Raw genomic sequence first — 27,863 nt, forward strand, 5'->3', positions numbered from 1 at the left:
ATCCATTCTATCATTACAGTCTCAATGCTCATCTCCCAGGACCATTGTAGGGTCCCCTTGATGTATTTCAGACCCTAACTATGGACACTAAAAACCGAAATTCTATAACATAGGCTGAGTGTGGTGGTTCACACCCCATAATCCCAGCACTTTGAGAGGCCGAGGCAGGTGGATCACTTGAGTCCAGGAGTTCGAGACCAGCCTAGCCAACATGGCAAAACCCTGTCTCTACAAATAATATAAAAACTAGCCAGGCATGATGGTGTGCGCCTGTAGTCCCAGCTACTCAGGAATCTGAGGTGGGAGAATGGCTTGAGCCTGGAAGGCAGAGGTTGCAGTGAGCCAAGATCATGCCACTGCACTTCAGCGTGGACAAGGCCAAACCTAGTCTAAAAAAAAAAAAAAAAAATTCTATAGCATAAAATGTCACCATAACTCAGAACACATGGTCAGTGTGAGTAGAATGCTAGCTGAAAGTTGAGTTCTAGGTATACAACAGTAGATAAAATAAGCCAAAAATTTCTATCCACATGCATGTTATATTTTTGTGGAAGAGACATTATCAACAGGCCTGTCTCACCTCATCTCCTACGCTTTCTTGCTGTTCTTTGTATATTCCAGCACGCTTCTGCCTCAGGGCCTTTGCACCTGCTCTTTTCTCTGCATATAATATTCTTTCCCTAAATATATGTATGGCATACTCTATCATCTCCTGCAGGTCTACTTAAAATGCAATCATCACTCTATCTTTGATGCTCTCTATTTCCATTCCCTGCTTTATTTTTCACCTCAGCACTTAATGCTATCTATCACACTAGATATCTTACATACTTAGCCAAAAACTTTGAAGGGTTATTGTAGGACTTTAACTTTTACACAGTGTGATCTAGGAAGCCATTGTAGGGTTATAATCAAAGGAATGATATATTCTGCCTGTGTTTAACAGAATTACTTTGGCTGCTTTTTTCAGAATAGAAACAAAGGAGGCAAGGACAGAAGTAGAAGGACCAGTTGGGAAGTTATTGCAGCAATCCAAGTAATAGATAACAGTTGACAGGGTTGTAGTTGTAAAGCCAGTAAGAACTGGTTGGATGCCATACATATATTTTGAAAGAGGATCCATTAGGATTTTCTGATAAATTTGATGTGCAGTGTGAGAGAAAGAAAGGAGTCAAGGATGCCTTCAAAGTTTTTGGCCTGAATGACTGAAAGATTGGGATTGTCATTAGCTGAGATTGGTGTGGGTTGGAGGGGCTTCAAGAGGAGAAGATTTGAAGAAAAATCAGGAGCTCAGTTTTTCATGTATTAATTTTGAAATACCTATTAATATCCTGATGAAGATGTCAGGTGAGCCCTTGGATACATACATCTGAAGTTCAGGAGAAAGTTCTGGAATAAAGCTATAACTTGTAGAGTCATCAATATTTAGAAAGCATAGAAAATCATTAGATTAAATGAGATTGTTAAGGCAGTAAGTGTATCCAGAGAAGAGGCAAGGTTCAAAGATTAAGTGCAGGGGCTCTCATTTAGAGATAAGTGGGATGAGAAGGAAGTAGCAAAGGAACAGAGAAGGAGCAACTAGTGAAGCAGGAAGCAAGCTGGAGAGTATGGTGTCCTGGAAGTGAAGTGAAGAAAGTGTCTCAACAGGAAGAGAGTGATCAACTGTTAATATGCTGCTGATCTATCAAGTAAAATGAAGACTCAAATACACTTAGAGGTTTGGCAATATAGAAGTCATTCAAACTATGTAGTCTTAGGGAGAAATGAGGAATAATGATCTGGAAGAAGCAATGAGGAGGAAGGAGGACACTACCCCACATCCAGACTCAGTGCTTTGAGGGGTCTGGGAGAGAAAACAGCCACCCCTTGAGGAGGTTGTAAGGGAAGCAGGGTCCTTTGAAGAGAGGTAAGTTTTAGTTAGTAAATAAAATAAAGGAATAGTGTAGTCAAGGAAATGTGAGGAGATACAGGGAATTTGGTTGATAACTGATAGATGCTTGACAGAAAGTTCCAGTTCTTTCAGGAGATGGAGCAGAAGGAAGGGAGATGGTGGCAGAAAAGGCAATTTGTGGAGCCATAAGGAGATTAAAGGCTAAGGAATAGGGGAAGATCTAGAGCCCTACACTTCTTGTGACTGAAATGACAGAAATATAGGACATGATGTTCCAAAGAAGAAAGTGCTAGTAAGTATTGGACAATTTGAAAGGTGTGAGGGAAATATGCAGAATTTGGGGGCTACCACTTGACTCCTACTGATGGAGGATGGAGCCTGCATAAAGGAAATCTTTCTTCTAGCATGTGATAGGAGTCTCTTGACTTTTCTGATGAAGGACTGGGAAATGAAAGAGAGGTAATCTCACAACGAACTCACAGGAATTCTCTTAACCCCTGGTGAAGGTCACCTGCCCAGGCAATACAAGATATACTCTTTCAGCAATGAGGGAAGTCATTGAAGCCTGCTGCATATACTTTGCAATTTCAGCTGGTGAGAGGTTAGCATCACCATTGGCACATTGGACAGCCACTTTTGTCTAATCCCCACTCTCAGGCTTCTGACCAAAAGCCCACAAACAACCATTCCATGGATCATTAAATCTTATCCATTATTTTAAAATTTATGTTTAGTGATGGAGATCTCATTATGTTGTCCAGGCGGGCCTCAAACACCTGGGCTCAAGCAGTCCTCCCATCTCAGCCTCCTGAGCAGCTGGAACTACAGGCACATGCCACCATGCCCAGCTAGATCTCATTCATTTTATAAGAACATTCTTTGTGTTTGTTCTCTGCCAGCTTGGTTCTAGACAATTCCAAATATATTTTCATATGATGGAAAGTGTTTAACATTCTGACATTTCAATTATGTAATATGGTTAAATGAATTTCCATAGTATTTGGCACAGCAGTGTTGATTAATGCTTTTCTGACTCTAATCACTAAGCAGGAACCTAGGAAGTGGCAGATACATCTCAGGGAGATACAGAGGAGATATGATTAGTTATAATTGCAGGGCACTGATGATACACAAAAAGACGTTCTCTTGAGTCCAGTGCTAAATAATGGCATTATTTTATCTGCAAATTAATAGTAATTCAGAATTTTAAGAGGTCTAAAATCTTCAGGTCACCAATATAACCTTTAAAAAAATTTCTAAGATGTTCAGAAGTGCTTCACAGATTATTTTGCTTCCTTGAGTTTCAATTCCATTATCAATAAACTGTCAACATACTGACAAAACATAAAGTAATCTATCTAAATTATATTGGAAAACTTACATGTGTCTAACATTTGGTAATTTAGAAAGTAAATGCTTGAAAGTAAATTCTCTGATTTGATACTAACACATTACATGTGAGGTAGAAAGTGCAAGGTATCACAATCCTCATCTTACAGATAAGCAAATTTCTCTGTGAATCTTAAGGTGAGACCTATTTTCATCAAATATACCATTTATTCACTCTTTCATTTATTTATTCAGTAAGCCTTCATTTAGCTCTTAGTATGTAAATGACTCCTTAATCTTCTCATATTCGATATTTTTTTCTTAAGACTTGAACATTCAAACATTTTGAAGAGGTAGTCATTGAATTTCTACTATATGAAATACCCTTTCAAGAACTATTTACTGGGAGAATACCAAGCCAATTAGGTATTTGTTCTTTCCTAAAGAAGCTCAAAATTATATGTATTTATAATTTTTTATGTGTGAAAAATTAAAACCTGAGCTTAAATGCATATTGGTCCAACAACTTTTCTCAGGGGGTCTGTATTGGTTAAGGTAATCCTAGCTGCTGCAACATACAAATCCAAACATATATAATGATTCAAACAGAAAAGTTTATTTCTTGCTCATGTTAAGTTCAAAATGAGTGGTCCAAAAGGTGGGCAGCAGTTCTCAAAGCAGTGATGTACGGACCCGGGCTTCTTCTGTGATATCAAACCCATCCTCAGCATATAGCTTTGAAGCTTCCTGGGCTCAATTGCATCAAGTCACTACAAAGGGAAACAACATGGAGGGTAGCATGGGGGTAGGTACTCATCAGCCAGATTTCAAAGAGACACACAACAGTTCCCAGTTACATTCTATTGGCTAGTACTCAGGCACATGACCATATCTAACCTCAACGGAGGCTTCAAAATGGGGTCCAGCTGTGTGCTCAGGAAGACAAGGAGCAAGGTTTGGTGAGTAGCTATCATTCTCTTATCTGCCGCTTGGGCCTGGGAAAGTTCATATGGAGCAAGATGGATATGACTGGGGAAGCAGAAAGCAAGGCAGGTGGACTCCCCAGTAGGTAAGCAGCAGGCTCCTGGGATCTGTTGAGGGGGGTAAATTGTGGTTTATATCCAAGGTGAATCTCTTCTTCATGGTGGGGGGCATCATATTTCAGCAGAGAATGCAGAAGAATACTCCAGTATAAGAGAATTTTGCTTTAACTTCAAGTTCTTCTTGTCTCTGGTGTGTTGATTCTTCTGAAGTTTGGTCTGCCAATATGATTTAATCCAACGATGTCTTGTCCTCCATCTTTGTTACTACTTTTGGCTCCAGAACACTTTTACTTTCTGCTCCAAGGATGAAATTCTCAGACTTTTCTTGAATCTTTTGATTCTGGATCACAAATAGTCCTATCTTTCAGATCAACCTCAACCTATAAGCCTGGGGGATAGAAAAAAGTATTAAATTAAATTATGCCACATGTCTGTTAACAGACTTAACCAGTTAGCTGACTACACAATAATGGAGTTGTTTCTCAAGTTCTAACAGTGCATTAATGTCTCTAGATCAGCCACTTTATTTGTCTGAACCTCCAGTTCTTTCTCTGGGGAAAACAAAAAAAGGAAAATAGCATTTTACACATTATAGCTATCTTGGGGGCACATGGTAGTTTTCTAATAAATACTGCTAATGTACTACCCTTCAGTAAAACATGGGTCTGAAGCCCTCTGCAGACCCAAAAATAGCAGCCAAGGATTTCCTTATTGCTGAGTCTGTGGGCACTTCCAAGGGTTGACTGAGAGAAAATTAATCTCCCCACACTTTTTATTTCAACATTGGATGCTAAAATAGAAATTTCTGCTGAGACACTAATAGATACCAGATACCAAAGTGACTTGTGAGATAGGCTTTCCTATAGGATTTCCAGAAAGAATTGATCAAACACCAATTTTATGAGTTTTATGACTCTCACCTGCCACATGAGCAAAAATGGTTGAAGGTCAGAGTTTGGAGAAATATTTTTTTAGAGGTAATTTATCCGAGCAAGCTCTGTTTAGAAGGTCAGAAAGTGTCTCTCTTTTTACCTCAAGTCAAAAGATAGGGGCTTTAAGGTAATATTTGTTACCCAAGATTTGAGGGGCAGATGCAGTGGATTAATGTCTACATCATAACTGAAATGGATAGACTGGCTGCTCTGATGGTTGGCTGCGTTAGGATTGACCAACATCCTGAAATTTATTAGAGAAAATAATGCATAAGTGTTTAAGTGTTTCCTGTGAAACAGAATTGGCCAAGTGTGTGTGTATGTGTGTGAGAGAAAGAGAAGAGGAGAGAGAGAGAGCCAGAGACAGCGAGGGACAGAAACAGAATGGACGAGCATACAATCACTTCAGGGACTAGCCAGGAGGGCTCACTTGGACAAGTGAAAAGATCTCCAGAGAAAAGAGCTAACAATGAACCCAAGGGAACAGCTAAGGACTAAGAAAACAGTGCAAAGGTGGAACAGAAGAGAGTCCGTCACTCAGGGGCAAGACATCTGGAAATGAGATGTCCCCAATATTTGGTGTGGAAAAGGATCTCCAAAAACATCACAACTGCATCCATGAGGAAGAGTCAGAATGTTATGCCAACCAGGCCACTAAATGGATGGTGTTCATAAGCATTCCACTTGCAACATGCTTTCTTTGTGTATTTCTCTCTCCCTGCACACGGGTGCAGGAGGAGTGAGGAACGATGTGAGCAGCTGGAGGAGGAAGACAAAGAAGCACTATGTCTTCTCCTCCAGAGAAAAAGCTGACCACGTCTCTCCCACCCTTCCCCTGCTCCAGGCTTCCTATCAGAGTAGCAAGTAATATTCAAAGTTTTGAGCATTACATGGACCTGGAGATTACAGCTACTGATAATCACTAAAAAGAGAATGTACTTCGGACTTAAAGTGACCATAGGAATTTTTTAATGCTTAAGCATCCCAGGAAAGAAATGGGCGGGGGGCAGAATTTTGTCTAGAGGCTGGGAAGAAATTATCCTTCTGAAATATGTAAAGGAGTAGCGGGAGACAAAAACAAAGTTACTTTATATTTATGTGATTACGTGATTACAGCCCCTTTAGAATACATTGAGAATGTTCACGATACCCCTCTGTGACACATATCGTGAAAGGAGGCGGATTTCTCTCTTTTATGGCCATATAAATACCTCCCGACCATACTGTATTCCTTTTTCTCATTCCGATCTCGGATGAAATAAACACACCCTCATTTCCATTACCTGAACTTATTGTTTTTCACATAATGCTTGAAGGCATTATTTTGTAGTCAATGTCTAAATTTGCCAATGCTTAATTAAATAAATCCATTCAAATTTTAGGTTCATTTTTTTCTGCTTAAACAAATGGCCACACATTTATTGCTGCAAAATTGTTCTTTGCTCCAGCATTTAGCCATAGTTGTGAGCATATTAGTATTGCACTCTAAATGACACAATTATTTCAGCATCAGGCTCCATTTCAAAAGATATTTCATATGCCAGTAGGTCTCCAAGGGATTTACTTCCTCTCTCTCCTTATTTACTTATTTTATTTCTTTGTATTGCAATAAAATTCAAGGCTGAGAAAGCACTAGCTCTCTGAATCCCAGAGCTGGGAGTAAATAATTCAGCACAGTGTGGCACAGAAAATGCTTCCCTCTGCCTCTTTTTTTTTTTTTTTTTTTGCCTTGTGTCTGTGTAGATTCAAGATCATGCTGAGGGCTCTGATGCAGAGCAGGACAGATGTCCTGGCTGAATTGAGAGATGCAAACTTAGTGAGATCTAAGTACAGAGCGAGTGCATGGGGTGATCGGCTGTTCTGAAACTCGGTGGAAAATGACAGCACTTTGAAGCTTTTATTTTTGAGCGGAGTAAGAGCAATTAGGTATCTTTTGCAGCCAGGTTTAGACGATAAACAGATATGTTATGCAATGCAGGATGAGTTCTTTTTCATGGGTACTTGCATTGCCTTATTGTGTGTTTCTCTTGCTTTTGGATTGACACCCGAATCCCAGGGACAGATCGTTGGTTAGCCACAAACAGATACGGTAGCTACATTGATCCCCTGGCCATTTGGTAATATGTCTTTTCTCTCCTCTGAAACCTTTAAAAATTACCAAAATTTACCTCCTGTGTTTTACTACAAATTCTGCTGCCCATTATGGTATTTATCCAACAATGCTACAACTTTCAAAACAATCGTGCTGACTTGATTTTGTGCATGAGCAAGTTGAATTCCATGTGGACGTGGCAGGGTAGGTACTGTATCAAGTGGGTAGAGACCGTAGTGCTGATGAACACAATCCTGCAAATGAAAATGTAGCAGGTACTGTCAATTCTCCACCCATGTCCAGTTCGTTGTGCTCAAAATGACTTCCAACTGCCATTATCTGCATTTCTGTGTCAGGAAGCTGTTTCCAGAACCACGGAAGGTAATTCTGCCTTTGTATGTGGCAGGCTGGAAGTGTCAGGAATTATTGCTTCCCGGGAGCATGCATCAACCAGTGATGCTCAGGAGTTGGTATACAAATGTTTCAACTCCTTCACCGCTCAAGTGGAATGATTCTGAGGTATGCATTTTACACTAGTTCCTGGAATTTACTCTTGGTCTTAAGTGGCAGTCACTCACTGTGATAGCTGATTTAGTAATATCCCCTTTCTTGGTTTCCCTCCCTCACTTATTATTTCCCTGCTGGTATTTCCTGCACCTCTTTAATAAACCACTTATACTTGAATCCCTCTCTCTGAGTCTGCTTTTCCAGAACCCAAATCAAGGCCAAAAGGCCAGTCATACCCCAGTTAAATCCTGAAAAGGCTTTAAGATCAATATTGAATATGAATGTCTAGTGGGATATTTCCTTCAAACAAAAATGCCCTAGGGATGGGAGCACAACACCCTTCCACAACATTCATGTCTGCCTTTGCCCATTTTGTTCAGACCCACTTCAGTGTGGATAGAAATGGAAGATGTTCTAAGCTCTGTAGCATCCTTTTGACTGATCTCCGTAGCTCCAGCTTCTCCCTCCAACCAGCCCTGCATGATGCTGCCAGTCCAATTTTCCTAAGGCCTCATTTTCATGTATTGCTCCCTGTTCATAAACCTGCAATGACCTAATCAGACAGTGGTAAGTCAAAATGTCTCTACCTCATCTTAAGCCTCCCTCATAATCTGGGGAGAGAAGTTGGGTTGTTCATTGCTCTGGCACCCTTCCTTACAGGCTTTGGGTTGGCAGTGACTGCATTCCTCCACTAAAGGCCACAGCCTTTTTGTTGGGTGTCCTCCTACAGCTACACCTGTAGCTATATCTCTTTCCAGGTTTTACTAAACCACTCTATCCTCTTGACCCTCCAGGATAGTTGCTAGCCTGGGGTATGTCACCATCGCTCATGGGTTCCCTTTGTTAAGCTCTCTTCAGTTATCCTTTTGACTGTGAAATTTTTTCTTGCTAGGGCCCTGGGTGATACAAGCTTTGAGCTAGAAATCAGGAGTTCTGGCCTCCAGACTTGGCTCTGCCACTCTCTACCTTGTGTAACTTTGGATATCAGTTATCTCTGAATGTTTTTGAGCTTTACATTAACTATTTGTAAATGGGAATAACAAGACCTATACAGCACACCTCACAAGGTTGTTATGCAAATAAAATTTGATTTTGTGCTGGAAAGGGTATTGCTTGTTTAATAAATGTGAAGAATGACATGAATCGAAGTTTTCATCATTATTACGTTATATAGAGAAGAATCTGGAGGGGGTCTCAAAAAAAACATTACCAAAAAAAGAAAAGATCAAGAATAAGGGTCACAGAAGGAAATGGACAACTCAGGGAAAAGTGTCTGTGCCCCTTGCAAGTCACTTATTCCGGTGATTCATCTGGTGCCATCCTCACTCAGGGCCTCAGGCACTGGGCAACCCTGTGTGTGTTGCCATGGCAACTGCCAGCCAGAACCTAGAAATTCCAGCAGATTACAATATTAGTCATCATGAGAAGAGCGGCAGAGTAAACTGCAAAAATGAATATCACGGAGGCCACAGAAAGAAGAACCATGGTAAAGATGGTCTATAGAAGTGGTTCTCAAAGTATTGGTCCTGGACTAGCAGCAGTAGCATCACCTGAGAACTTACTAAATGTGCAGATTCTTGGGCCCCATGCCAGATCTACTGAATCAAAAACTCCAGGGCTGGGGCCCAGCAATCTGTATCTTGACAAGCTTTTCAGGTGATTTTGATGCACACTAAAATTTAAGAACCAGTGCTCTGAGGGTCAGGAAATTTGGCTTCAACTCTCAATGTCCACATGTGCAGATTGTGGATAAGAAAGAAATGAAAACAAATGTCTAAAAATGGAAGGCAACTATAATCTCATAATTTACCTGTTGCTTAGCTGACTAGAAATGGTGACTAAAATATAGCAATAAATAGTCAGATTGTATTAGTTTTCTAGTTCTGCATAACAAATTGCCACAACTTTAGTAATTTAAAATAATTAATCCTTATTATCTCACAGTTCCTGTGGGTCAGGAGTCTGGGCACGACTTAGCTGGGGCCTCTGCTTAGTGTCTCTCAAAGTTCTAATCAAGATGTTTATCAGGACTGAGTTCTCATCAGAAGCTTGACTGAAGAAGGCTCTACTTTCAAGCTCCCTCAGGTTGGCAGAATTCATTTCCTTGTATGTGTAGGATTCATGAAAGCTTTCTTCTTCAAAGCCAGCAATAAAGAAAATGAGACTGCTAGCAAAATGGAGTCTTATATAACATAACACAATCATAGAAGTGGTAATCTATCACCTTTCCTGTATTCTACTGGTTAAAAGCAAATCACAGATTCCACCAACATTTAAGGGGAAGGGATTCCACAAGAGCACAAAAGCCCTACAGATTAAGATTTGTGAGCCACACCCTTAATCTCTTGAAAGGGTCCTTTGTGTGGCTGAATATTCTGATACTTTGATTTTTCTGAAATTTTAGCAAAAAGTTGTAGAGTCATAAGGTCAAGTTTTTCTCTAGACCAAGCCATCTTAATTTCAGCCATTAACTTTTTGCCATTTGAAGAGACCGGATTTTCAAAATCATCAAGTTCTTGTTCATTTTTGTTCTTCTTTTGATTTATTTCTCTCTTCTCACATTTTATTGTAAGCAACAAGAAGAAACGAGACAGCACCTTCAATACTTCTCTTGTAAACTTCCTTAACTAGATAAACAAGTTCATCACTTACACGTTCTGCTTTACATATAAATGCAGGAGACAATTCTTCTGAGTTTTCTTCTCCTACTTAACAAGGGTTTCTCTTTCCTCCAGTTTTCAATGGCTTATTCCTCGCTTCTTCTGAGCTCTCACCCTCACCAGGAGCATGCTTCAACTTTAGATTTCTACTAACAGTCCACTCAAGGCAATTTATACTTTCTCTATTGTTCTCCAAATTCTTCCAGTGTGCACCCACCCAATTCTAAAGCCACTCTTACACTTTTAGGTATTTTACAACAGAATTCCACTTCAGATAAAAAGCATCCCATTTCTAGTACCAAAGTATGTATTAATTTTTTATTGCTATGTACTAAATTACCACAAACTTAATGGCTTAAAACAGCACACATGTAATATCCTGATTTAGTAAGTCAGAAGTCAGATCACTGCTTAACTTGGTCCTCTGTTTAGGGTTTCACAAGGCTGGAATCAAAGTATCAGCCAGACCAGGTTCTCATCAGAGGCTTAAGTGAGGAATTATTTACCTCCAAGTTCTCCCAGGTTGTATTCTTTGTAACTGTAGAATTCTTGGAAACTTCTTCAAAACCAGTAATTTAAGGAGACTGTTAATAAGATGGAGCCTTATATAATGAAACATAGTCATGGGAATGACATCTTATCACCTTTGCCATATTTTTTTGGTCAGAAGCAAGTCACAGATTTCACCCACATTCCAGGGGAAAGGATTATACAAGGGCCTGAACATACAAAAGTAGAGATTATTGGGCCATCTTAAAATCCGTTTGCCCCACTGAACTTGTTCAAAATAAACAGAACTAACACAATTTTCAGGGGAATCTTATCCTGAAAGCTTTGTGTTGAGAACAGGTGTATGTTAACATTGAGGATTCCAAAAGTTGAAGGAAAGAGAGGAAAGCAATTAAGTTCGGAAAGAAATAAAAAAGGGTTTTACTACAGACTGCTAAGGTGGATATAGAAGATGCTTTGCTAATACAGATGATGGAGTCAAATAAGGGAAAAATCATGAAGGATAAAATGGTTAGGAAAAGATATGTAGGTGAGATAAGATTTAAAAAGAACTCTGAATAATGGGTAGTACTTAGAGAAAGAAAATAGCATTCTATTAAGTAGTGAAGGTGTGAATAGTATTTGGAATTGGTAAAAACATGGAACACACAATGTACAGCTGGAAGACTGAAGTGGTTCAATGATTCTCTACCTTGGCTACACATTAGAATCACTTGGAAGTCTTTACAAATAGTGATACTCAGCCCGTCTCAGATGTTCTGTTTTGATTGCTGTGTGATGGAGCACAGAAGTCAATAGTTTATAAAAGTGATCCAAGTAAATTTAGTGTACCTCAGAGATGAATGCCACAAGCATGATTAAGAGTGTATTCATGTAAAACAAATTAGTAGGATACATATGTCCAATAGGATGAGCTATAGGTTACATATGTTACCTAGGACATAGAAAAAATACTTTGTTTTAGGCTTACCGTTGTTCTTAATAGCTATAGAACATACATGTTTCAGATATATCTGCTGTATCATTTCAGATCCTCTTAGCTTCGCGTTTTTTTCCCTTTTTTCTGTTTCTTTTTCCCTTTTTTTTTTTTCAGCTCTTGTGGTGGCAGGCAGTTCAATGAGGGCTTTTCTTTATACAGTCCCAAGCAGAAGTGTCGTTGCCTCCTGCCTGCTCCTAAAGCCTCTCTTTTTGGTTCACTGCCCTGTGCCCTCACCCTGGCCTACATAATCCAGAAGTATAGGCAAATTAATATCCTGTGGAGTAAACCTTTGCCCAGTAGGAAACAGGAACCAGTGGATAAATCCTTCCTTTTTATCCACATATTGCTCCCAGTAGAGTCCTTGAATGTACTTGGAGGCTGAGTTTCACAAACCTAGCATTCTGCTGCACTTAGCAACAGTAAGTTCAACAGCACAATTGTGTATTTGTTCTCCTTTAGCTGCTGCACTCTCTTTGTTTCTCTCCTGCTCCCCGGAATTGTATCCCTAATAAAGTGCAAGCGAATAGCTCCAGAAGCCTCAGCTCTGCTTTCTGCTGAACCCAAGTTATAAATGTAAGTATTATACCTTGCATTTGTAGATCATTTTTTGTCTTATATTTATATAGCTAAAATTATATTAAGACAGTTTTTAACATCTAAACATTTGTAACATTTTAAAACAAAATACTGTGTCAGAGAAGTTTTAAGAAACATTCCAAATACAATTGGTAAAATGTCATAATATGCGAAGAAGACATTTTGAAAAGAGATGACAAAGGGGATGTAAAGCTATCGTGCTACTGATGCTAGGAAAAGTTGAGAAACTGAAAATAAAACAATTGCTTTCTAAAAAACAACTCTATTGAGATATAATTGGCATATGATAACCTGCAACTGTTTAAAGTATACTATTTGGTAATTTTGACATACATGAAACCGAAATCACAATCAAAATAATAAAAATGTTCATCACTTTCAAAGTGTCCTTGTGTTCCTTTAGAATAACTTCCTCATTCCCCTCACAGCTCCAAACCTCCCTACCTGGAAAAGCATTGATCTGTTATCTGTCACTATAAATTAAATTGCATTTTGTAGAATGTTATATAAATAGAATCATACGATATATATTAATAAACACTTTTTTGTCCAGCTTCTGTCACTCAGCATATTCATTTTGAGATTCACTGTGTATCAATAGTTCATTCCATTTTACTGCTGAGTAGTATCCCGTTATATAAATACTTCATAATTGATTATTTAACTCACCAGCTGATGGGCATCTGGGTTATATCTGGTTTCCGGCTATTATGAAAGAAAAAAAAGGTCCTATGATCTACCTATACAAGTATTTGTATAGTCATATACTCTTATTTTTCCCTTGGGTAAATACCTATGGTAAAATGTGGGGTCATATGGCTGGGTGTATATTTAACTTTTTTAAAAAACCCATCAAAAATGTTTTCCATTGCAAATTAAAACCACGGTGAGATAACACCTTATCCCAGCCAGAATGGCCATTATTAAAAAGTCAAAAAACAAAAGATATTGGTGCAGATGTGGTGAAAAGGCAGTACTTATACACTGCTTGTAGAAATGTAAATTAGTAGTATAACCTCTGTGGAAAACAGAATAGAAGTTTCTCAAAGAATTAAAGTAGATCTACCATTCAATTCATCAATCCCACTACTGGATATCTACCCAAAGGAAAATAAGTCATTATATCAAAAAGACACCTACACACATATGTTTATCATAGCACATTTCACAGTTGCAGAGGTATGAAATCAATCTAAGTGCCCATCAACTGAAGAGTGGCTAAAGAAAATGCGATATATACACACACACACACACACACACACACACACACACACACACGCACACCATGGAATACTACTCAGCTATAAAAAAGAATAAAATCATGTATTTTGCAGCAACTTGGGTGAAGCTAGAGGCCATTATCCTAATTAAAGTAACTCAGGAATGGAGAACAAAATACCACATATTCTCACTTATAAGTGGGAGGTAAGCTATGGGTATACAAAGGCATACAGAATTGTATAATGGACATTGGAGGCTCAGAAGTGGGGAGGGTGGAGGTTTGAGGGATGAGAAATCACCTGCTGAGTCCAACATACACCAATGGAGTGATGGGTACACTAAAAGGTGACACTTCACTGCTATACAATTCATTCATATAACCAAAAACTACTTGTACCTTTAAAGCTAAACAACAACAAAAGTGTTATTCAATGTGGTTGTACCATTTTACATTCCCACCAGAAGTAAATGAGTGTGTTCCAATTATATATGTACACACACACACACACACACACACATATATATATATAAAGAGAGAGAGAGAGAGAGAGAGAGAGAGAGAGAGAGAGGAGGGGGCCGGCGGGGGTTCTCGCTCACTCTGTCATCTGGGCTGGAGTGCAGTAGTGTGATCATAGCTCACTGCAGACTCAGACTCCTGGTTTTAAGCGATCTTCCCACCTCAGCCTCCCAAATAGCTGGGAATACAGGCATATGCCACCACACCTGGCTAATGGTTATTTTTTTGTTTTGTTTTGTTTGTAGAGACAGGGTCTCTTACTATGTTGCCCAGGCTGGTCTCAAACTACTGGGCTCAAGTGATCCTCCTGCTTCAGACTCTCAAAGTGCTGGCATTACAGGCTTGAGTCATCACACCCGGCCTGGTCTATCTTTTAATTTGGGCTATGCTAATATGTATGGAGCATATTATGGAGTATGAGATACTTCTCATTGCAGTTTTAATTTTTATTTCCCTAATGACTAATCAGGCTGAGCATTTTCTTGTATACTTGTTTATGGTCACCCATTTTATGAAAGAATTTGTGAAGAATTGTTATTTCTTACTTACATGTTTGGTAGAACTCTCCAATAAAGGCATCTACGTCTGAGGATTTTTTGTGAGAAGAGTTTTAACTACATATTTAAACTAGATATATGGCTATTTAAATTATCTATTTCTTTGCGAGTTTTGGTAGTTTGTTCCTTTCAAAAAGTGTGTCTATTTATTCTAATTTATCAAATTTATTTGCATAAAGTAGTTCATAACTTTCTTTATCTATAGAATCTATAGTGCTATCATTTCTCTCGTTCCTGATGTTGATAATTTGTCTTCTCTTTCTTTCTGTCTCTCTCTACCTCCACCTCTAGCTCTAGCTCTTTTTCCTGATCAACCTGGCAAGAGTTTTATCAATTTTATTGATTTTCTCCAAAAGCCAACTAATAGTTTTATGATTTTTTTCTATTGTTTTTCTCTTTTCTAGTCCTTTTTTTATCTGAACTTTATTATTTCCTTTCTTATATTTACTTTTGATAATGCTCATATTTTTCCAGTTTCTTAAGGTTGAAGTTGAGGTCGTTGATTCTTGCCAGATCTTCAGCCACATCTCCTCAACTCAGGGAATTTTTCTGGCTCTGCCTCAGTTCCTCTTCGCTGTACTTCAGCCTGGAATTTATTTGAAGTTAGTAAGCTGGGCCAATGGTAGGGTTCACCTCATTTGTTTCTCAGATCTCAGGAATCACTGTCCTTTTTTGCATGATGTCTAGTGTCTTAAAAACTGTTGTTTCATATATTTTTGTGTGTGTGTTTTTTTCCAAATTCTTCATAGTTCTCATTGTTTTCCAAGCCTTATTTTATGATTTTGTAGGTAATTATCTAGCCCTGAGATACATTCAATGAATTATCTTCTGCCGAAATCAGGCAGGACAGTTTCTGTGGCTTCCATGTTAAGAAACATAGCTGATGTATTGGGCTTATTCTGAAGCCTCTTCAAACTCAGTTTTGGCTGAAAGTGGAAGATCCAATTGTTTGTTAACAACCGTATTGATTGTTCGTATATTAGAAAGTGATATTTTGAGTATTTTACAAATCAACACAATTGTTATTTGCATATTGGCATTTTACTGTGTTTTCGTTTTGTTTTAAGAAATTGGTCAGATGGTTTTGGTTGACCTTTAACCCATGATTTTTCTCATTTAAAATAATGGGAACTAGACATCATTAGCATTTTCATGTATCATGTCTTATTTTCGATGATGGATTATTGAGGTTAATCAGAAAATGCCTATATTTGGCTTAGACTTATCTCTCTAGCAAAAATAATTCTAGAAGTACCTGTCCAGAGATGTCATGGCAGCTCCATGAAGTCCTCAGAGACAAAATGCCTTCTATCTGTCTGCTCCTTAGTGAATGGATTCCATTCTTCTCATGATTACAAGATGGCTGCTGGAATATCAGTCAAGTCCACAGTCTGGTTTTCCTAGCTAAGTTATCCCTATTTAAATAGATTTTTCTAGGAGCTCATCCAGTGTTTTCTTCTTACTGTAATGGGTAGGCAATCCATATTTTCAAGGAAGTATTACAAATGTGATGTTTTTGTTGTTGTTATTGTTTTAACTAGGTACCTTGCTAACCTAAACAAAACTAGGGCTTTTTAAATCAAAAAATAAGAGGAGAAGAATTATGGGTAAGACACTAGTAGTCTTTGCCACATTTGGTAAAGGATGTTAACATAGGTTACGTATTATATATGACATTTTGAACATAGAAAAAGCATAAGGTTTAAAGATTTTTCCAGAAGGACAGAGAAAGAGACTGGAATGTGAGAGTCTGGTGACAGTCTCCTGTTTGATCTCTCCATGATAGTAATCTTGGAATGCATCACTGAAGACTGGTAATGGAAAAGAAAAAGGAAACACTTCAAAATACGTATCCAAAGGAGAAACCTTAGAAAGCATTTGGTGGTGGAAGGGATGTAAAAGGCATGTACAACAAAGAGAGTATATAGTAAGGAATGAAAGGATAATGAAAGAAGTGTTGGAAAACTCATGGAAGCCACTGCTGTATACATCTGGCAAGTTCAGGGCTTAAGAAAATTATGTTTGGGTCTTGCATTGAAGTCTCTCTCTCTCTCTCTCTCTCTCTCTGTCTCAACAATAGGAATGTTGAAATAGTCTGGCACTAACACATCTGGCTTCTACAGTGACCTCAAATGGTCAGGGTACAGCCTAATGTGTGGGCCAACTGCCATCAAAGATGGCCAGCTCACTGACCTCATGAATGTCTAAGCCCCTGTTTCCATGTTCCTGCATGAGCTCCCTGCTAGGACAAGGAACTAACCTGAAACTTAAGCACTGAATTCCTTTGAGCCTGCCACCTCCCATACCTGAAGCAGGTTCTATATTTTGTCATGTCAAAGATAAAATAGGAAAACAATAAACATACTAAAGTAAAAATTAAAAAATCTGGAGTCACATGGATCAGGAAAGAGTTGTTGTTCAATATCTGGATAGTTGGGTGACCTAGGGCAAGTTACTCACTGTCTCTGAGGCACATTTACTAACCTGAAATGGGAGAATTATTATAATAAAGCCTGAAAGTCTGCTCTATGTAATTATTTGAGGTTTAGTCATGCTTGTTAAAAGAAGGGAACATGGTTCACACTCTAGCCTTGGCTCAGTCCATTCATTTGATATGTCAACTTTCAAGTTGCTTCACCTCTTAGGATCTTGATTTCCTTCTCTATCCTTTTCCAGGGCTTCAAAAACAGTTTTTTGACATACAGTGTTTGTTCAATAAATATTTGCTGAATTAAATTCTATTGATTTTGCAAAATGAAAGATTTAATTTAGATTAACATTTCCCAAAATATGTGTTGTGAGATGCTGATAAATTGATAATGCATGGTTATAAATACTTGTGTTTGAGATGATGCAGCAGAAAAACCCAAGGAGATGGTGTCACTGATGTCATCCACAAAGCCTCCATAGCTCTTTACTGTCTACTGCTAAATTTAATTGGTATGTGAAGTAAAAGTAAACTCCCTATGTTTTGCAAGCCACTCTGATTTGGGCATCCATTAGTGCAGGCAAACCTAATTCTTTACTGATCCAAAAGATTAATGTTTACCAATAGTATTTTATAGAAGGAGCCACTATTCCCCATCAACCCCTACTCATAACTTCTTTCAGCCTTCAATCAATATATCAATCAACAATATTCTCAGACACTTAATATGTGCCTTATGTGTTAGGTGCTGCACAAAAGAAGTATACATCCCAATTCCTGCCACTAAGAGACCTACAATTTATTTGAATATAGAGGAATATTGACTCAGGTAACTCATAATTAAATTTAATTTGATGGCCCTAAACTGGACAGTGATTTTCTGGAAGGCAGGGATTAAGTGTTCAGCAACCTATGGGCCTGTCCTTGTCCTTTATATGGACTACAATGGGAGCATGAAACATGCTTGCTCCACAGATGGCTTAATCTGTACACCCTATAGCCTGGTTGCTCAATCAATTGGCTTCCCTATTGAAATGACAGCTAATTTAAAAGAATAAGTGGCAATTTAATAGAATGGAAAACCATTAACTCAGAACCTTCTAATCAAGACTGATTTTTATGTAAGTCTTATGAAGTGCTTATTGCTGGCTCAGGAGAACAAAAAAGGAAGGATGAAATTGTCTGCTGTAGTGCTGTTACCTCACTGTGGACTGGGGGGCTCTACTTTCAATAATACTGACAATCCTAATAAGAGTGATGATGATGACAATGCTCCTTTATATTTAGAAAGTGTTTTCACGTAAATTTTAAGAAGCAACTGAATATATATATATATATAAGAGAGCAGGCTGTGGATTCTGTTAGACTTGGATTCTGATCCAACCTCTACTGTCTGTGTTCCTAATTCCATAATATGTAAAATGAGAATAATAATACATATTATTAATACTTGGGAACTAAATGTAAGCGTCCCCTAAAAATCAGAAACAAGGAAAATAAAATTATGTTTGAGAATTAAGCTTAAGCATGAACACAATGACTCATGGCCCAATAGATCTCAAAATACAGAATGGCTGTAAGAACTGGTAGCAACTGCAATCACAGTAAGGGTTGTAATCAACCATAAAAACATAGCAGAACATCACAAATACAATTTTCCAAGCACTGGGTTAGGGAGAAAGAGTATCAATGAAGAAATTTTGAGTATTTCCTGTTCAAAAGGTTAGACCATTCCTAATGTGGAATTAAGGTGTGGTAGATTGAAAAAAAAAAAAAAGTCCACAATATTTTGAAGCTCCTCTCATCAAGAGGTGGAGTCTCTTCCTCCACCCATGTATCTGGGTTTGGTCATGTGATTTGCTTTGGCCAATGGAGTATTAGCAAATATAAACAAGCAGACGTTTGAACAGTGCTCACATAGTGGGGTTGCCTTCTCTGCTTCTGCGAATTATTCCCACATCACATGAACAGGCCTGGGCCAATCTCCTGGAGAATGAGAACCTGCAATGTAGAGAGGCCTCAGCTGTCCAACCATCCTACCTGAGGCCCCATACCTGTAAGTGAGGCCATCTTAGACCATCTAGCCTCAAAGAAGTTGCCAGCCCCCAAAAAACCACCCAGATAACCCATGGAATCATTAAAAATACTTGTTTATTGTTTTAAGTCACTAAGTTTTATAGTAGTTTGTTTTGTAGCTATAGAAGCCACAGGGCTTTATAGCTTTTAGCAGTCCAGTCCCCAGGGGTTGACATCATAAATCACTCCATTCTCCTAGTTTCCCTTGAGTCCATGTTTGCCAATAAATTTCTAATCACGATCTGGCCTCTCACATAGTCTGCCTACAGTGGGCAATGGGCCGACTACATTAACTTTAAGGATTCCTAGCTCCTAGTGTGGTAATTATTCATGATGAATTTGTGAAGTGGGTTCTGACCCAGGTTTGGCTTAAGGAGAAGATATTCAGTGCTGAAATATTTTCCTTTGCCTGTCCGTATTTACTCTCTACCCTTTCTACCCTGCCCTTTAGGAAGCTGACCTGTATAGACTGCCTTAAAAAAGTCTTGCCTTGTGGCTTCTTGTTGGACTTCATCAATAGAAAGCCCTGCCTCGAGCCTGGAGAGGAAAAGTGATTTCAGGGCATTAATTCTCACAATTCCCTCCCTGTAAGGTTGCTTTGGGCTGGCTGAGTTCTTTGACTAAAGATTGCAGCTCTTGTCAAGGTGGCCCTCTCACCCCAAGACTCTCTCATTGAAACCACTTCCTCTCCTCTTTCCTTTAGGCCTAGAGAATGGGCTACCATTCTTAAGCCTAGGTGGAAACAGAGAAATTTTTACTAGCTTTCAGTTCCATACTATCCTGTATGGTTTTTCTACTCCTGCCCACACTTTTGTATGATTAATAAATAACTCCTTTTATTAAGCCCTCCCTCAAATATCCTAATTTCAGCATGCCATCTGTCTCCTGTTGAGCCCCTGACTGATGCATACGCTGAGCATGTGGGTTTGAGTATTGGGTTTGTCTGATGGTGATTTCTTCTTGGCTTATGATTCACCCCGAGAGATGAATCCACATTCACTAAGCTGATCAGGTGTTTAGGCCCATGAGACTGAGAGCCAGGTCCTGGTTCTCAAGAAATTCACAAAGGTAGTGAATTCCTCTAGGAGCCAGCCAGCTGGCCTTTTCCTCTCTAGAGTGGAGAACAAGAACCATATGCTTCTGTATTTCTATAATTACACACTTTTAAGCTTGTTATTAGATTAGTTAAACTATATGCAAATTGCTTTCTATGTGCCTAGCACCTTGTAAGTGCTCAGCATGTTAAGCATTGCTGTTGTTTGTTTTAATGTCCCTTTGACTGTATAATATGGTCTTTACTGATCAAATGGTGTGTATCATTTTTCTTGGATTCCTTTTTAGGATGCTTTTGTTAATGTGGTACACTGAGATTATGGGGATTGGGGTAAAGAAAGAGAATGAATGTGCAACATGATTTACACATAGTGTACATAACTTCTAGAGCCTTACAACAGAGCAACCAAAAGGAAAATATTCTAATATAGCAATTATTGCATAAAAACATTTAATGAATCAAAGATGGACCTATCCTGAAGCAGAAATGACACTCTAAGTAAACAGTCCTACAAGTTCATGAAATTAAATATTCATGGAGCACTTGACTTGCTTGCACTCAGAAAGGTTGATATAAGACAACAGAGACAGAAGGTGGCAGGTAAGCGCCCTTTGGGAAATGGCATGGTGGCAAGATGTACAGGCTTTCCTGCTACCTACTAACAAGTAAGAAGAGTTTCCAGCATTCCCTCCCATATCAGAGAAAGCCAGCATCTAGGGTGCCAAGTGCATATATACAATGGCACAGGAATCATGCCCCTCCACTCAAGGCAGCTAGAGTAAATAAGCCCCTGATAGCATAGCTCCATCTCTTTTCACCGAGGTTTAGTTCAGCATCTACATTGTGAGATCCTTTCCAAGCAGCAAATATTCTCCTACTTACCTGTACACTTACACACACACTCCATTAGGTATAGAGAGACATTCAAAATCAATATTAATCATTTTTATTCTGTCCAATGTCATTCCTCTCTGGTAGATGTTTTTGTCTAGAGTTTCTTGTTTAGTTTCGATGATTCGTATTGGGACTTTAATTTTATGTTCCTTTTATTTAATATAGGATGTGAACATGGAAAAGCTCTAAGGCAGCCTAGGAAAAGGCAGACAAGAAACCATCATGAATGGATACTGCATGAGCAGAGATTGTCAAGAAAACGGGATGGTAATTTGCATAGGTCCACAAGGCGAACATTGATTTGAAGTGTTCCTGTGAATGGCCAATAGACAGGACATACAAACAGACAGTAAATCATAAAGTGAAGAATGGTGTCTAAGATGGAGTATGAGCCTGGGGAAGTACATAAAATAATGCCATGTCAAGGTCATAAGAACTTTGACAGTCAGGGAGATGTCAAATAGAAAACTGATTCATAAATCCTGAAATAAAATATTACTACCTAAACTCTAAATCAGATGGCCACCAGGTCAAAAATAAATTACAAGGTGAATCTAATGTAGATATATAATTAAAAATTGGCCATGTCGATGAGGCAAGAAATTTTAGCAATAACAGAAATGAAGGTGTCAGGGCTCAGAAAACGACATGCCAAATTATGGCACTTTAGTGTGCTGAGTACTCTGAACTAAAGGAGATTGGAAAGCCTCAGAAGCAAAGCCGCTCTATCTCCCACCTTTCTGTGTAGGTGTATAGTAGATGCATCTGACAGCAACAATTTAAGCATACCCTGAGAAAGACCCTCAAGTCTAAGAAGAATGTGTGTTTGGAGCTCTGAGCTAAGAAATCCAGGAGTGGCAAACCTAGAGATTCTCTCCTTGTCTGTGAAGGACATACGAACCCCTGGCCCATGCCTTGGAATGCAGGCCATACAGGGGATTAAGGTCCTTTGTTTTGGGTTATATGGAGGTTGCTAGGTGGAAGGTGGTAGCAGTTTTTCGGTCCGGCCCACCACCACTGGACTGCCCCATATGTAAGTCTTCAATAAACCCTATGTGTGTTTTGCTGGTTCCAGATCTCCTCTATTCTTCTGCCTCTAGGACATGATACTATCCCTGTTGGAGTCAGTAGGGGTCTGGCACAACAGTAGGAGATGGCCATAAAGAAATTCTCTGACCTACCTTGTCTGACAGTAAGTCATAAGATCCTCATTCCAGAGGGGTCCTGGGAGAAAGGAATGCTACACAGAGGTCAAGGAGAAGCCAAACAGGGGTATTATCCCACTCTGTAGTTTAGCATCACAATTAATTTAAGTGAGGTTAAAGAAGCACCATGTTTTTCATGTTCTTGACACCCCATAGCCCTAGTCCTTCTTTTCAGAACTGTGTTAACAACAAAGTTATTCTGCCACCTAAAGAGCAAGTCTCCTTTTCAAATTTAAACTGTAGGCTGTTGTTTCTTCTATCTCTCTATGCTTATTATTTCTAACTGTCTGACCTGGAGCCCCATAGCCTTGGACTAGCCAAGCGCTGACTCAGGAAAGGGAAACAAGAACAGGAGGCCTGAGTTTTCCCAGGAGCAGAAAGCACTGAAGATTAGAAAGGCCTTTGTCATCTTTGTTATGTGTAATTTGACTAAAACTACTTAAATAAAAAAGAACTGGGGACTTCAGAGAACCTTTGTACTCTTAAATGAACAATATAATGCAAAAGGAAAAGAAAAACGTAAATGGGGAAACAATAAGATTTTTTTTTTCTTTTCACTGAAAATGTCTAAAGTTTCATTAATAAAACCTGGATCCTTTTTCACTAATATGATTCTGACCTGTTGGCAAAAGGCCTGTGCAGAAATATCAGGTAATTAATAATGCCTTGAGGGGAAATGTGCTTTAGATGTTTTATTGTTGTTTTAATCACTTAACATGGTTTTTAAATGATTATTTCTGCCCACATTGTTGCATACTAATTTTAGGGTGGCTTACATAAATACATTTAATTATATAAGATAAAAACCAATAAGAAGCAAATAAGAAAAGTAGGGTAGAGGAGAAAATAAAAGTAGTTGAGATGGAGCCAGGGGTAATATTGATGCCCCGAATGCATGTTCTAAGTCCCCATTGTTTCACAAGAGACGTGAGATGTGAGAGACAAAACCAGGCACATGTCTTACAACATCCATACGATAAAAAATCAGATCTGATACTCAAAAGAGCCAGAGAGAAATGTCTCCCCTGGGTTCTCATAAACAAGAATATAATGGACAACTTCCTCAACAGCATCCCTACAGTAAATACAGAAACAGGTTCAAAGGGAAGTTTCTCACACTTCCCTTGGTGCCACCATATAAATATAACCCAAGAAGAGCAATTCGCCAGGGACATCCACACACATTTCTGATGGTCTACCTTGGTCCAGGGAAAGAGATGAGCGCGTGCAAAGAATGGATGAATGCACTGCACATCCCTCATTCAACAAATCACCGTAAGTATTTGGTTTTGTGGCCACACTTGGGAGAAGCACCAAGTTGAGGAAGATACCCCAGACAAGTAACTGGAGAGCAACTGCTCTGTGTTGCCAGCTTTGCCAAGCTGTAAAGAAGACTGACTTCTTGTCATTGTTGAAGAGCTCTGTCTCCTGAGGCAGCTCCCCTTTATGCATATGATAAACTGTCCTTTCACTCACTCTCAAGAGAGCATGCCTGAACCACAGAACATTCTGGAAAGGGCCTGAGCTCTTCTAGGTTTTATTGTACCTAAAATTTGAACAATTCTGGGGAGCCATTTTAGAAGATACATACAAAATCAACTGCAAAAGTTAATTTTTATTTAGAATGAGAAAACACAACAACTTACAAAATCTTTAAAACCTGGCAGATACCATGAAAATTTCCAAAAATTAATATTTTTGACAAATTAACTGCCTGATACACCTCTACTGTACATTATTTTCTACATTTTGACTGCATATTCCTTAGTCTTTTATAATATTTTCTATATGGAAAACAGAAAGATAATTCAGTCTTTTTTCTAGCGCAAATGGTGGAAATTTGTTAAAAATCCATAGTTTAAGAAGTTTCTTTCCACTTTACAACCTGTTATTGACAACGACAGGTGCATTATTAGGATTTCCAAATGTACAAAAATCTCTATCAAATTTCTTTCATAGATACACTGTGATATTTACAATTATTTTTCACAGATCAGTTTCTGGCTCCCTGTATTTGCTTCTCCTCCACTACCTACCTTTATACTCCTGGTTCCAAGTTCCAAAGGACAGGTTCATATCACGATATGATCCTGAACCTTCATGTTACAGTGAGAGATAAATTAGCATCATGGGAAGTAGAATTATATTATTCTATCAGGATGGCTAGTAACAACTGCACAAGAAAATGACTGTGAAAATACATAGATATACCCACTAAGCTTTACCTAAATGGATCCTGTAGTAGGCTGAATAATGGCCACTTGAAGATATCAAGTCCTAATCCCTGGAACAGGTAAATGTTACCTTATAAGCAAAAAGGTCTTGAAGATGTAGTTAAGCTTTTGAGATGAGATTATCTTTGATTATCCAGGTGAACTGTAAATAACATTTTAGTGTCTTTTTTTTTTTTTTTTTTTTTTTTTTTTGAGATGGAGTTTCGCTTTTGTTGCCCAGGCGGGAGTGCAATGGCGTGATCTTGGCTCGCCAAAACTTCCACCTCCCAGGTTCGAGCAATTCTCCTGCCTCAGCCTCCCAAGTATCTGGGATTACAGGCATGTGCCACCACGCCCAGATAATTTTGTATTTTTAGTAGAGATGGGGTTTCTCCATGTTGGTCAGGCTGGTCTTGAACTCCCGACCTCAGGTGATTTGCCCGCCTCAGCCTCCCAAAGTGCTGGGATTACAGGCGTGAGCCACTGCGCCTGGCCCATGTTAGTGTCTTTGTAAGAGACAGGCAGAAGGAGATTACAGAAGAAGGCAATGTGATGACAGAGGCAGAGATTAGAATGATGTGGCCACCAGCCAAAGAACACCAAGGAATGTTGGCAGCCACCAGAATCTAGAAGAGGCAAGGAATGAATTCTCCCCTAGAGCCTCCAGTGGGAGTCCTGCTGACACTTTGATTTTGGACATCTGGCCTCCAAAACTGTGAGAGAATACATTACTGTTGGTTGGTATATTCTCCCATGCCTTTTCTTAATAAAGACACTAATGTTCGGCAAGGCTATGTCACTTGCCTAAGGTCATATAGCAAGTGAATGGCAGAGCTAAGATTCTAACTAGATGTCCTTGACTGTAAAAGCTTTATAGTTGGAGTCTTCCTTCTCTACCTGCTGCCACATCTAAATGAAGTTAAAAGAGACAAAACATTTACCATAGCAGGGTAAGAGAGTGACGATACAAAAAGTAAGAAATACTTTGTTCTTATTATGGATAAAATTTACATTTTTGAACATTGAAATATTTAATCTGTTATGAAAGCTTCCCATTAAGCTCCCATTTAAATAAGCACTATTTATGTCATTTATTCAGGAAATCATGTAAGAATGATTTTTTTAATGGAAACACAATCATTGCCATCGTTTTTAAGACATCAGATATAAAAAATAATAATAGATTCCTTACACTGGGAAATGGAACATGTCCCTTATTGTCCATCAAATTTTTAGCTTGTGTCTGTATCCATGTAACTTTCACCTAAAGGAAAATTGAAGAGAGAAACAGAAAAAAAAAATCACAGAATTTTAAAATGTACAATGGGACATTTCTTGGCTAAGGCCAGCATATGATAGGTATAGGGGTTAGCTTTAATTACTATTGGATGGACAAAACAAGAAAGACTGGGGATGGGGTGCAAATAAAGTTAACACGAAGAGTCCAGTGTACCCATAAGAGTGTGAATCCCTGGAAACTAGTGACCATATCTGACTCCTTATTTGTTCCTTGGATCTTAACACAAAACATGACACTGAATAAAAGTTTAACTAAATTGAAGGAACAGCGTGGGCTTTTGAATCATCACTAGGACTCAAAGCTAAGTGGATTCTCTTGTCCCTTATTAACCAGAGGTTAAGTCATTTATGTTTGCTGAGATAGAGCACCATCAATCTGTAAAATAGAGAAAATAATACTTAACCTATAAGATTCTTATGAGCACTGTTCACGAGATTCTTACACAAATTCTACTACAGAAGCTGAAAGTGCCCTGACCTCTATCATAGATTTATTAGTCTTCTGTCTCTCAAGAAAAACACCGACATACAAAATCTTGTAACTTATTAAATTAGTCAAACAAAATTCTGAGTGCTCCTTTTTCAGAAAGGTAAATTTCATGCTCTCACAACAAATGGAACATGTAATGCTTGCAAAGCCTCTGACAGGTTTCTTTGTCCAAAGCTTGTGCCAGCTTGATGTTCAGTGTTGGTTCTAAAGAACAGGGAAGGATGACCTGCCCGCTGATCCACCTCAATAAGGCCATGGAGTTATGGTTGGGTCTTATCATACCCAACCATTTCTGTTCAAGAAGAAATTATAAAAGGGGCATGAATCTTGGCTTTGAAACAGATGCCCAGTGTGAAAATGAACCTTCTATTGTCTGCCTACCCACTCCACGTCCACCCCATAATCAAGGGTGTGAGAATGGTGATCTAGACATATGAAAACTAGGAAAACTGTCACATGCAAAAGGCTAAAACCAGTAAGGGTCACTGCTCTGTAACATTGTTCTGACTAGACAATAAAGGACAGTGAACACACCTATTGCCAATTGCTCAGACTTTTTCTGTCCCGAATTTCCTATCTCTTTGCTTAGACTTAGATTTCCTGTCTAGCCAAGACTCCATAGTCCTCTTTTGCCTTGCTTCTCCTCATTAAGTCCCTGAAATTATGAAAGAGACAACTAAAGGAGAGATCTGAAAGGTGATGAGAAGATGAAGCCCTTTGAGACTACAACACTGGAGGGACTACCCAGCAGCACAGTGTCTCATGTGCTCCCACTCAAAGGAAGAGAAGGCAACTCGGATTTGGCGTTTCCCTATCCCTGACCTAGCAACTCCCACAAAGGAGACCAACAGGGAGCGCTACCAATAATAAGCAGCCAAGAGAAGTGCTCTCCAGTTCAGTCATGTCTTAGACTCCCTCACCCCACCAAGACATGCTGAAGTGAGTGAAAAGAACCAGCAAGAGGGTACTCCAGCAATTGGCCCATACAAGAAGTCTCTTTGTCACTCTGGGCCCCAAACTCTCTTCCCTCACCTAGAGGGATCCTGAAATTACACTCTCAGGCACTTGTTCCAGGGAAATGAAAACTTATATCCACACAAAAACCTGTGCATGAATGTCAATAGCAGCTTTAATAGTAATAGACACAGACCGGAATCAGCCTAGATATCTATCAAAAAGAGAATGGTTAAACAAACTGGGATACGTATATACATGGAATACTGCTTATTGACAAAAAGAGTGAACTATTGATACATGCAGCAATTTGGATGAATGTTCAGGGACCTATTCTGAGTGAGAAAAGTCAATTCCAAAACATTATATGCTGTATGATTCCAGTTATAAAACATTTTTGAAATGATAAAAGTTT

The 27,863-nt window shown here is 38.8% G+C and overlaps 2 long non-coding RNA genes across 2 annotated transcripts in view; one reads left to right on the top strand and one right to left on the bottom strand.

The window, feature by feature from the left end:
- Positions 1 to 3,879: 3,879 nt before the first annotated feature.
- LOC105463328 (uncharacterized) overlaps positions 3,880 to 27,863 on the bottom strand; it is a 110,355-nt gene continuing 86,371 nt past the window's right edge. Inside the window, exons 2-3 of the long non-coding RNA XR_011618294.1 lie at positions 13,210 to 13,245; positions 3,880 to 4,651 (exon numbers count right to left, since the gene is read on the bottom strand). This is a non-coding gene — a long non-coding RNA (uncharacterized lncRNA). The remainder of the gene's footprint in view (positions 4,652 to 13,209; positions 13,246 to 27,863) is intronic.
- LOC105463322 (uncharacterized) lies at positions 12,393 to 27,461 on the top strand. Its single transcript, XR_976264.2, has 3 exons — positions 12,393 to 12,516; positions 21,453 to 22,479; positions 27,084 to 27,461. It is a non-coding gene; the product is annotated as an uncharacterized lncRNA (long non-coding RNA).

The sequence above is a fragment of the Macaca nemestrina genome, chromosome X, assembly GCF_043159975.1.
Source record: "Macaca nemestrina isolate mMacNem1 chromosome X, mMacNem.hap1, whole genome shotgun sequence".
In the NCBI taxonomy this organism is placed as follows: Eukaryota; Metazoa; Chordata; class Mammalia; order Primates; family Cercopithecidae; genus Macaca; species Macaca nemestrina.